The sequence below is a fragment of the Pithys albifrons genome, chromosome 23 (genome assembly GCF_047495875.1).
Source record: "Pithys albifrons albifrons isolate INPA30051 chromosome 23, PitAlb_v1, whole genome shotgun sequence".
NCBI classification, from domain to species: domain Eukaryota; kingdom Metazoa; phylum Chordata; class Aves; order Passeriformes; family Thamnophilidae; genus Pithys; species Pithys albifrons.
Window position 1 is genome coordinate 6,201,714 of NC_092480.1, and position 11,452 is coordinate 6,213,165.

Genomic DNA, 11,452 nt, shown 5'->3' on the forward strand with positions numbered 1-11,452 from the left:
AAGGCTCTTCAGTGCTTTGCTCTATATTTTTTACCTTCTCTTTTTTCTTTTCTTTTTTTTTTATATATATCATTGCTAATACCACCCTGTCTCCCCAGCTTAGTGAAATATTTCCTTTTCTGCAAAGCAAATGTCAGGCCAGCTGCAGGGCTGAGCCCGAGCTGCCTCAGACTGCTGGTTGCCTCCAGGCTTTGCTGCCCCGTTCCCCCGATCCTGTCCCCCTGTCCTCCCTAATTCCCTGCTCCGGGTCCACACTCATTAGAGCCCATCAGAAATGCTTTCACTGAAGATTTGTCTGGTCAGGAAAAGAGAACTTTTCAAACCCAGAGCACTGTGCAGGAACGTGTCACTATTGCTGAAATCTAAAAGCTGCTTTTTTTCATGTTCTGCTTTGAATGATTTTCAATTTTATTTTTTTTTAAGTTACACCAGCATTGGAATGACATTTTTATTTTTCTGTGTGGACATTTTGCAACGTATTATTTGCATTCTTCTTCTTCCTTTTTTTTATTTATTTAATTTTTTTTTTGGAACAGGCTAAAAATGGAACTAGTGGAGCTTCCTGTAGATCAGAAAACCTGATTGTGATCTGGTTAATTCCAGGCTACATAACACCTTATTATGGAAACTAAACTGGAGAAATGCACAGACAGACATGCTAAAGAAAGGGAAATAAGCATAGACTTGAATATTATGAATAATCATATTGCTCAGGGGCTGGGTTTAGAAAGCCCATCTCTGTAAACACACACCTTTTATCAGTGTTCTCTGCTCTGCACGTGCAAGCACAGAATTATAAAATCATTAAGGTTGGAAACGACCTCTGAGTTCATTGAGCCCAACACAGAGGTTGGATCTGGCCAGATGGGACAGGAATCTGGAGCAAAACCAAGGACTTGGTCCCTTAAAAATTGGGATTTCAGCTGTAATTTTGCTTTTCCACTGGTTAGTTTGTATTTCCCCCCAGCCCCGTGTGGGCAGTGCCCGCCCAGCCTGGCTCCTGCTCCTCCTGCACTGGCACAGGGAACCTGCAACCAGCTCAGAGCTCTGACTCCAAACCAGCAGGGAAACGGTTTGCAATGAAAGCAAAAGGCCTGGTAAGAACCTGCTGATTAAATCCTCTAAAATGATGTTACCTCTCCTGCCTGCTCAGAGCTCTTTTGCATCACTATTTCCCTGTAGGGTGTGTCTGTGATACCCTTATGAACGTGCTATGTGGGGAGTAAATGAACAGTTTGGGTATTTTTAATAAGCATTCAAACTCATTTAAAAAGTTCTAAGCAGTAATTCATCCAGAGTAAGAGTCAGCCCCCCCTAAAATCAGTGTTGGCTTTCAGAGCAGGTCCCTGGATGCTGCTGCACCAGCACTAAGGACAGTGCCACCTTCAGAACGGCCTCAGCTCTGCTGCCTCCTTCATTTCATCTCCTTTAATAAGATTTAGAATGAAATTAGGGACTGCAGAGGGAGTTTTTGTGCTGTCCAACCAGCAGCCCTGGAGGAACAGAATCCCTGCAAGGCTGCAGAGCTGGTGGGTCAGGGTCGAGGCAAGGAGACCCTTCCTTCCCAACTCCCCCCCGTGCTCATCCAACACGTCCCGGCTCCAAACCCACGGAGGGGCACAGTGGGCTGGCAGTGCGGTCACTACCGCCAGTGTTTGCCCGACTGCTCCCTGCGGGAATGGCTCTGGGCCTCGTGCAGCGCCAGTGACACCTTTTTTGGAGCACATTCCCGGTTTTCCTGACGGTGGGACTCTGACAGGCACTGCCATCTGCTGGCACGGGCGCTCCAAGCCGAGCCTGCACACACCACGCGGGTGGGTTTAAAGCCGGATGTGAATTTTCACAGCCCCCTCCCAACCCCTGAGGCTGCAGAAAGTCCCATTTTCCCAACATCCCACAGGTTTTCTCCAGCTGGGAAAAGAGACTTCTCCCCCAACGACGTTTGTTCACCAGCAGGTGGATAATTCTGACCCTTCTGCACCTTCTGGGATCACCCAGAGCTGTGCCCACACCCCTGCCCAGGTGCCAGCTTGGGGATTCAGCCCTGACCCACAAATCCCACCCATCACACACTGTAAGGGCATTTCTGTGCCGTGGTTTGTGCTCATGCACCACACACCTCTCAAAGCCACAGAAAACAGGGCACTTGAGAGGTCCCTACTTCAATCAGCATTAAAGACCTTTTAGGAGCCATTTATTTAATCCCCAGGGAGGCAGCACCTTCTCCCTGGGTCGTGCGAGTCTCTGCATTTTGCTACTTTTGCTTCCTTGTTCCTACACTGTAAACCAGTGCCTTGTTTTGTGTATTATTTCACCTGACACCTGCCAAATTTTGGTGATTAAAGATCTACAAGGAGATTTCCAGCTGGAGACCACACTTCAGGCAGTCAGTGACATCACTGTGCCCTTGCTGAGGTGAGGGAAAAGTTGTCAGTGGCCTCACAAGTTTGGAGGATGTTGAATCACAGAATCACAGAATGGATTGGGTTGGGAAAGACCTCCGAGATCATCAAGTCCAACCCTTGGGCCAACTCCAGTCCCTTTACCAGATCATGGCACTCAGTGCCACGACCAAGCTCAGCTGAAAAACCTCCAGGGATGGGGAATCCACCCCCTCTCTGGGCAGCCCATTCCAATCCCTGAGCACTCTCTCTGCAAAGAATTTCTTTCTGCTCTCCAACTTCAATTTCCCCTGGCAGAGCTTGAGCCCATCGTGCCCCCTTGTCCTATTGCTGAGTGCCTGGGAGAAGAGACCAACCCCCACCTGGCCACAACTTCCCTTCAGGCAGTTCCAGACAGTGCTGAGGTCACCTCTGAGCCTCCTCTTCTCCAGGCTGAACACTCCCAGCTCCCTCAGCCTCTCCCCACAGCACTTGTGCTCCAGTCCCTTCTCCAGCCTCGTTGCTCTTCTCAGTTGGCTTGGAAGAGACCTTGGAGATTATCAACCCTTGATCCAACCCCACTGTGATCACAGAGTGCCCTGGGCTGGTGATCACAGTGGGGTTGGATCAAGACATGGTGGATTCTCCATCCCTGGAGGTGTTTAAGAGGACACTCAGTACCACATCCAGTCCCTTCTCCAGCCTCGTTGCTCTTCTCTGGCCCCGCTCCAGCCCCTCAATCTCTTGCCTCAACTGAGGGGCCCAGAACTGAACACAACACTCAAGGTGTGGCCTCCCCAGTGCTGAGTCCAGGGGAAGGGTCACTGCCCTGGGCCTGCTGGCCACGCTAGTTTGGATCCAGGCCAGGATCCCATTGGCCTTCTTGGCCACCTGGGTACACCTGGGCACACCTGGGCACACTCTTGGCTCATGTTGATCTTCCTGTCAGAACAGTTTGAATACATTTGGGCTCCTTTGGAAACCTGGAAATGCAGAGGAATTGCTTCTGTGTTCAGGATGGGATTCACCTCAGGCAATGCCACTTGGGATGTGCTGGGCCAAGCCTAAACAGCCACACGTTTTGCCTTTGAACTGGTGCAGAGACAGGGAGTGTCAGGAAGCAGCTGAAGGAGAGCCTGATGTCAGAATGGGATGAGATCCAATTCCAGGACATGGAGACACAAATGTCACTTTAGTGTGACATCTGGGTGTTCCTGGGGGTGCTCCCAAGCTCTGTCAGCAGAGCTGCTCTGCTCAGAGGGCACACAGGGCTGTTTACAGGGGGAATTGTGCCAGCTGTGGAATGCTCAGCTCCTGGATTTGCAAACAGAACAACAAGATGTGGAAGAACAAACCCTAATCTCATTTTGATATAATTCCAAATCATACCTTGCCTGGAGAGTGATTTATATCACAATGTGCATCAAAAGCTTTCCTGAAATGAGCAGTCTGGAGTTCTGCAGGTTCTGTGGCAGCCCCATTTTTGAGCTGTCACGACCCAAACGAGGGGAGTTGTCCCAATGTCCCTGAGGTTTCACGGGCCATAAATGAGCCTCCCTCGCTGGGGGGCACAGGCTGGCCCTGACACAGGGACAGAGTTCCTGTGAGCCCCGGGACAGGGACCTGCCCTGCACTCGGTGCAGGCTTTGCTCGGACTGAGAGGACAAGGAGCGGCAGCGCCTTCGGGGAGCGTTTTAATTCCTTGTGCAGTTTGATCTGTGGAAGGAGAGACGTCTCTTCGCGTTTGTCAGCCACGAACCGACCATCCCACTAGGAGAAAACAGAGTTGTAAGAGGCAGTGCTGCAACAGCTCCTAAAATTGCCCTCCACCTCCACCCCCTGAACGGGAGCTGATGTGACAGTCACCCACTCTGTCTCGTCTTCCTTTTGTGTTCGGGGCTTACTCATCCCCCAGAGCAGAATGAGCCCTGGGGAGGAGGCACAGAGGCAGACAAGGGGAAGGAGAAGTTTCCGAATAAACTCCCCCGCTCGGTGTGAGGAGGAGAGAGCTCTGCCGAGCCCTTTGATGTGCTAATGAGGAGCTGCTGCTCGCCCAGGGAAGAGGCAGCTCCTCTCTCCAGCTCCAGGGGGATGGTTCTCTGATTCCCAACACTCATCCCGACTCCTTCCCACCTTTTAACTTCTGCATCGCCCGCGAGTGGGTTAGTCCAGTTCTTAGCGAGCTGCTCTTATAATTAATACTACCAAAACCAGCGTGGCCAGCAGGCCCAGGGCAGTGACCCTTCCCCTGGACTCAGCACTGGGGAGGCCACACCTTGAGTGTTGTGTTCAGTTCTGGGCCCCTCAGTTGAGGAAAGAGATTGAGGGGCTGGAGCGGGGCCAGAGAAGAGCAACGAGGCTGGAGAAGGGACTGGATGTGGCACTGAGTGTCCTCTTAAACACCTCCAGGGATGGAGAATCCAACATGTCTTGATCCAACCCTACTGTGATTACCAGCCCAGGGCACTCTGTGCCCTGGGCTGGTAATCACAGTGGGGTTGGATCAAGGGTTGATAATCTCCAAGGTCTCTTCCAACCCAAGTGAGAAGAGAAGAGCAACGAGGCTGGAGAAGGGACTGGAGCACAAGTGCTGTGGGGAGAGGCTGAGGGAGCTGGGGGTGTTCAGCCTGGAGAAGAGGAGGCTCAGAGGTGACCTCAGCACTGTCTGGAACTGCCTGAAGGGAAGTTGTGGCCAGCTGGGGGTTGGTCTCTTCTCCCAGGCACTCAGCAATAGGACAAGGGGGCACGATGGGCTCAAGCTCTGCCAGGGGAAATTGAAGTTGGAGAGCAGAAAGAAATTCTTTGCAGAGAGAGTGCTCAGGGATTGGAATGGGCTGCCCAGAGAGGGGGTGGATTCCCCATCCCTGGAGGTTTTTCAGCTGAGCTTGGCCGTGGCACTGAGTGCCATGATCTGGTAAAGGGACTGGAGTTGGACCAAGGGTTGGACTTGATGATCTCGGAGGGCTTTTCCAACCCAATCCATTCTAGGATTCTGTGACTCTGTGATTCTAATATAGCTCTTGTTTTGCAGGTGCAGGAGCAGAACCTGAGGCTGAAGGGCATCCAGGGACTGAACTTCCCAGAGAAGCCCATGAGAGCTGCAGGGCAGGAAAAGGCCAGCGAGGGGCACTGAGTGTGTGTGAACTGGCACACGTGTGGCACTTCCTGTGGGAATAAACCAGGTCTGTGCCCTGCCTGGGAGCTCAGCAACAGCCAAACACACCAGTCACAGCACACTCTAATGCTGGTGAATTCGTGGAGACAATTTCCTTGTTAGGCTGTCAGAATTCAAAAAGGTTTCTGACAAACACAAAAATCCTTTGGTTCTTTCAGGTGGGAATGTTGTAACTTCTCTCCTAAAAACACACAACCTTCCCTTTGCAGAGGGATGGGATGGGATGGGGTGGGTGATACAGGACATGCCCAGAAAGGTAGAGCTCAAATCAGCCACTAATTAACCCCTTGGCTGAAAAAGAGTCTCACCTCTGGCTTGGGGCTTTCCCAGGAGACAAGAGCTCCAGCCAGCAACCCCTTCATTGAACTCCAAGGAATCTTCCAGGGTATTTAGTTGATTCCAAGAGATGCCACAAATGTCTCTGTATGAGTGTGTAACAACCTAAATATTACTGCTGGGCAGCAGAGGCAGCTCAACCAAAGCCCTCTGTGCTCCCTTCCAGTCCTGGGCTGTCTCCCTCCCAAGGAGAGGCTCTATCAAAAGCTTGTGTGTCAAGTTTTTGATGTACATTTTGATATAAATTGCTCTCTGGGTGAGGTATAATTTGGAATTAGAGTTTGTTCTTCCACATCTTCTTCTGTTTGCAAATGCAGGAACCAACAGAACACCAGAGATCAGAGCCACCCAAGGCAGCCTCTTCCTGCACATTTCTTCAAATGGAAAGAGCACACAACAGTTCACAGAGTCAGAACATTCTGAGCTGGAAGGGACCCTAAGGCTCAGTGAGTGCTACTCCTCAGGGAATGGCCTGGGTGGGGATGGAACCCACAACCTTGGCATTATTAGCCCCATATCCTGTGGTCATTTTGCAGAAAGAACAATAATCCACAGGGCAAAGACAGGAGCCTGCAGCTCAGTTTGAGGCACTGCCCATCAGCACACCTGGTTCATTTAACTGGCATCATTTAATGCTATTTGCAGGCCAGTTTGGGGAATTAAAAGTCACTCAGCCTTTGTTGTAGCAGGTCTCACACCCCACTGCTCCCAGGTCACTTCAGGATTCTTCTCAGCTCTCCTCTGGCTGCAGGAAAGTGCCCCCCACTGACTGATGCAGTTTTCTGTCCCAGTGCAGCCTCCTGTGTGCAGCAGCTCTGGGGACACAGGGCCTCTCTGCAGCCCCCAAAGGGCCCTGTAGGGACCAGCATGGCCCTTTCCCAACATCCCAGTGCACCCAGAGCAGCTCTGGAGCCTCAGGGGCCTGATGGAGAGTGACCAGCACAATTAACTGGGAATACCCCAGCAATTAACCCTTGGCTTCTGTGTCTCAGTCAGTGTGGGCTGAGGTGGAGCTCCAAACCTGATCCCTTTGGATCTGGCTGATGTCACTGGGGATTTAACACTCCAGCCATGGCTAGACTGGGCTGGGTTGGAACTGCAGTGCTGAAGGTGAAATCTCTATTTTAAATTCTTCTTCTTCCTCTTGCTTCTTCTTCCTCTTCCTCCTCTTCCTCTCCTTCTCCTTCTTCTTCTTCCTCTTCTCCTCCTTCTTCTTCTTTTTCTCCATCTTCTCCTCCTTCTTCCCCTCCTCCTCCTCCTCCTTCTTCTTCTTCTTCTTCTTCTTCTTCTTCTTCTTCTTCTTCTTCTTCTTCTTCTTCTTCTTCTTCTTCTTCTTCTTCTTCTTCTTCTTCTTCTTCTTCTTCTTCTTCTTCTTCTTCTTCTTCTTCTTCTTCTTCTTCTTCTCCTTCCTCTCCTCTTTCTTCTCCTTCTTCTTCCTCTTCTCCTCCTTCTTCTTTTTCTCCTTCTTCTCCTCCTTCTTCTCCTCCTCCTCCTTCTTCTCCTCCTCCTCCTTCTTCTCCTTCTCCTCCTTCTTCTCCTTCTCTTCCTCTTCTCCCCCTTCTTCTTTTTCTCCTTCTCCTCCTCCTTCTTCTCCTGCTTCTCCTCCTTCTCCTTCTCCTTCTTCCTCTTCTTCTTCCTCCTTTTCTTCTCCTCCTTCTTCTCCTTTTTCTCCTTCTTCCTCTTCTTCTTCCTCCTCTTCTTCTCCTCCTCATTCTTCTTCTTCTTTGTCTTATTTTAATTTAACTTCACCCTTTTGGTGAAGTTCCCCTGTCCCTTGCACTGGGATCCTGTTGATGGTGGAGGATGATCCCCACAGGGACCAGCCTGTGCCCTCCTGCTGGACAGCAGAGTGGCCCCACATGGCACAGCAGACCCTGCCCATTCTTTCCCCCCTGAAAGGGCTGGAAATGCTTTTCCAGGGGAATTTTGGCTCCCTCCCAGTTCCAGCAGTGGATGGGCAGTGGGTCTCCTCTGCAAGTCACTTTTCCTCTTGATTAACTTTTATTATTTTACACACAACAGACACTCAAGCCAGGTTCTGAGATGCCTCTTACACCTTCAAGGGAGGCTTTAAGAACAAACCCAATCATGTCCTTCCCCCCCAAAGTGTCTGTGGCCAGTGAATAATTTCCATTAAATTCAAAACCCATCCCTGTTCATTCGAAAATCCCACAAACAGTTACGTAACTTGGATTTCCACATAATTTACTAAAATTAGAAAGATTTTCTGCAGTTTTTCAGAGAGAAACGTTTCTAGACTTTCATTTGCAAGCCTTGCAGCAGCATTTAATATTTATAAGGAATTCCCTGTCTTGGTAGCAACAACTGACAGTTACAAAAAATAAGTACATTATAAAATGCATTAATATTTTAAGTCTGAGACTGCTGGAGGAAGATATTTCCAGCTTTTGCCTGACTGGTTGGTATTTGGTTCACACAAATAACTGACAAGGGGAGACATCAAGGAGGGCAAGGAGAGGGTGGGTAAAAAACTACAACAGGAACAGTGAAAGGTCCGTCTGTGTTTACACAATAAATCAGCAGCAGAATAAGGAAAAATAACCTTTTTTTTTTCCTGTTTCTACCCCAACCACTCATTCAAGGCCCTCTGTTATGTGCTCAGCTGTTGCTTTGTAATAAAACCCTCCCCCATCCTCCAAATAAAACCTTGAACCCAGGATTTGCCACAAAAAACAAGTGAATAACTCGTGTTTAATGATGCAGCAGAGAGCAAAGATAAACCTTGATATTGCTGTAATAAAGTGGCTTCTTCTGAAGCCTCCTGCATGTGAGGGCTGGTCACGAGCCAGGGCTGTTTCCAGTTCCTGTGCCACACTCCTGAGCATCTGCACAGTGTGTTCCTGGCATGTTTGTGTCTGTGGAGGCAGCTGACCTTGAAACTCTCATCTGAGGGGAAAAAAATAATAATCATAATAATAGAAAAAAAAAAATCAACTGCCAGAGTGCCACCCCTCCATGTATTCCAGTTGTTGTTGGGGTATTTTTTCCCTGCTCAGTCTGAGCAGAAATGACATTCAATAAGGCTGGAAATGTTGCTGCTGCCCCAGGAGAGGCATGTTCAGAGGAGAAGCAGAGGAAATGAAAGACCTCCCGAGCAATCCCCCGGCGCAGGGCCATAAATCCGGAGCTGCAGGCGGTGACTGGCTCGAGCTCTGAGGACAGAACGTGCTCCAGCTCGGGGTCCCTGAGCTCCTGCTGCCCCTGCACTCCCCCTGCACACCTGGAGAGGTCCCTGTCACTCCTTTGTCACACCAGCCACAGAGGGTGAGGTGTTTGCTGTGGAATCAGGTGCCCTGGGGCAGCTCTGCTGTGCCAACCCCCTCTGAGCAGCCCCCTGACTGCCGGAATTCCCGTCCCTCCAGCATGGGCTGGTGTGTGCTGGGGCACAGACTGTGGGATGTGGATTCCCCAGTGTGCTGGTTTAAAGGGAAACCTGCAGGAGAAATGAACCCAACACAAAGAGATTATAAGTCAGAGTTACAGTTTAATAACAAGATTCCAATCAATGCAATGGCACAAAGAGAAATTGGGTTTAACCCCCAAGCCCAGCAGTCTAACCCAGCCCCCTGGGGCACAAACACAGGGGGGTTTGGTGGCCCCTGTGCTGAGCCCCACGTGGTTCCCTCGAGGCCAAAGGCAAAGGAAGGGACAAAGCTGTTGGTGCAGATGATGGCACAGTCTGGGCCAGAGTGGTGGCTCCTCCTGGCCAGGGGCTGCTCCTCCTCTGCATCCAAGGAGTGGTCCCAGAAGTGCCCAAAGCCCCAGATTGTGTCCCCTGAGGTTTGGGTGGGAGCCCCCAGTGCCTCCCCCAGGGCAGGGAGTTCCACCCTGGGGGATCTGACTCTGGCAGTCGGGGGGGATTTTGGAATGGTTGCTGGCCCATGGGCAGAGCTGAGCCCTCAGGTGGGTGTGGAGGTGCCAAGGAGTCCCTGCAGGGCAGTTCTCCCAGCTCCTCTGCCAGGCTTCTTTCCCAGCCAGCTCCCAGCCTGAGGGCTCAGCTGTGCCCTGGGCAGCTGCTGCCAATGGGCCATTGGGAACAGTTGCTGGGCAATGGCCCAGAGGGTTTAGAATGCCCAGCTTTGGGCACACCCACACAGGGACAAACTGGGCCCACCTGCTCAACTGGGACACCCAGGAAAAGGACTGATACAGACACTTCCTCTCCAGCCCTTCCCACAGCCTGGGAGTTGACTCTCCTGCCTGGAACTCAAGCTTCAAAATGGTTTTCACAGGATCACAGAATTTTGGAAGGGACCCACAAGGATCATCATCCAGCTCCTGCATTCCTGTGAAGGGATCCTGTTCTGTGTCCTACATACTTTGTTCCACGCACTGTGGTGGGTACCTGATCACCTTGCTGAAGTTTTCACTCTCTGCTTTTCCTTTAGTGAAAATATAAGATTATCTGCTTGCTCTTGCCATCAGTAGGAGGAACAGGTTTGCCTGGACTCTTGCAGAATTGCACTGTTGGTTGGGTTGTTGGTTGTTGCTGCTGCTGGACTTCACCAACAGAATAACATTCCAGTCCTCCTGAGCTTATCTTGTGTGTTGAAAGAGTCTCATGGATATAGGAAAGGCAGATTTATGGAAACAAAAGGTATTTAATACTAGATCTAGATATATAGTTGCCTACAGGCTGCTGAAGTCAAGGGAAGCTCCAGCTGAGCCCTGCACAGACACCCCAGACAATCCCACCTTGTGCTGAAAGCATTGTCCAAATGCTCCTGGAGCTCTGGCAGCCTTGGGGCCATGACCAGACCCTGGGGAGCCTGTTCAGTGCCCAACAGCTTTTGGGGAACCCTTAATTTGGAAACCTCCCCTAAGGTGTTCCCCATCCTCCTCAAGAGTGATTAGATGAGTGTTGCTGTGACCTGCTGTAGGTCAGGGATGGGGACCTTCCAGGCAGTCCTGAGAAGGAGACAATTGGGTCCTCTGCAGCCTTCAGCCTTCTCTGGAAGCACATGGAGCACCTGAGTGCTCCCTTACATGGTGTAACTGTGCAGCCACAGGAAAACTCTTGGATTCACCCACAGCCCCTCAGTGACCATTTCCTTTCTGCCTGGATTGGCCTGGGGCTTATTCCTGTGCCATTCCATGCACCAGCTCCAGATCCCTGTGCTGCCTGGGGCTTATTCCTGTGCCATTCCATGCACCAGCTCCACATCCCTGTGCTGCCTGGGGCTTATTCCTGTGCCACTCCATGCACCAGATCCCTGTGCTGCCTGGGGCTTATTCCTGTATTCCTGTGCCATTCCATGCACCAGCTCCAGATCCCTGTGCTGCCTGGGGCTTATTCCTGTGCCATTCCATGCACCAGATCCCTGTGCTGCCTGGGGCTTATTCCTGTGCCATTCCATGCACCAGCTCCAGATCCCTGTGCTGCCTGGGGCTTATTCCTGTGCCATTCCATGCACCAGATCCCTGTGCTGCCTGGGGCTTATTCCTGTGCCATTCCATGCACCAGCTCCAGATCCCTGTGCTGCCTGGGGCTTATTCCTGTGCCATTCCATGCACCAGCTCCAGATCCCTGTGCTGCCTG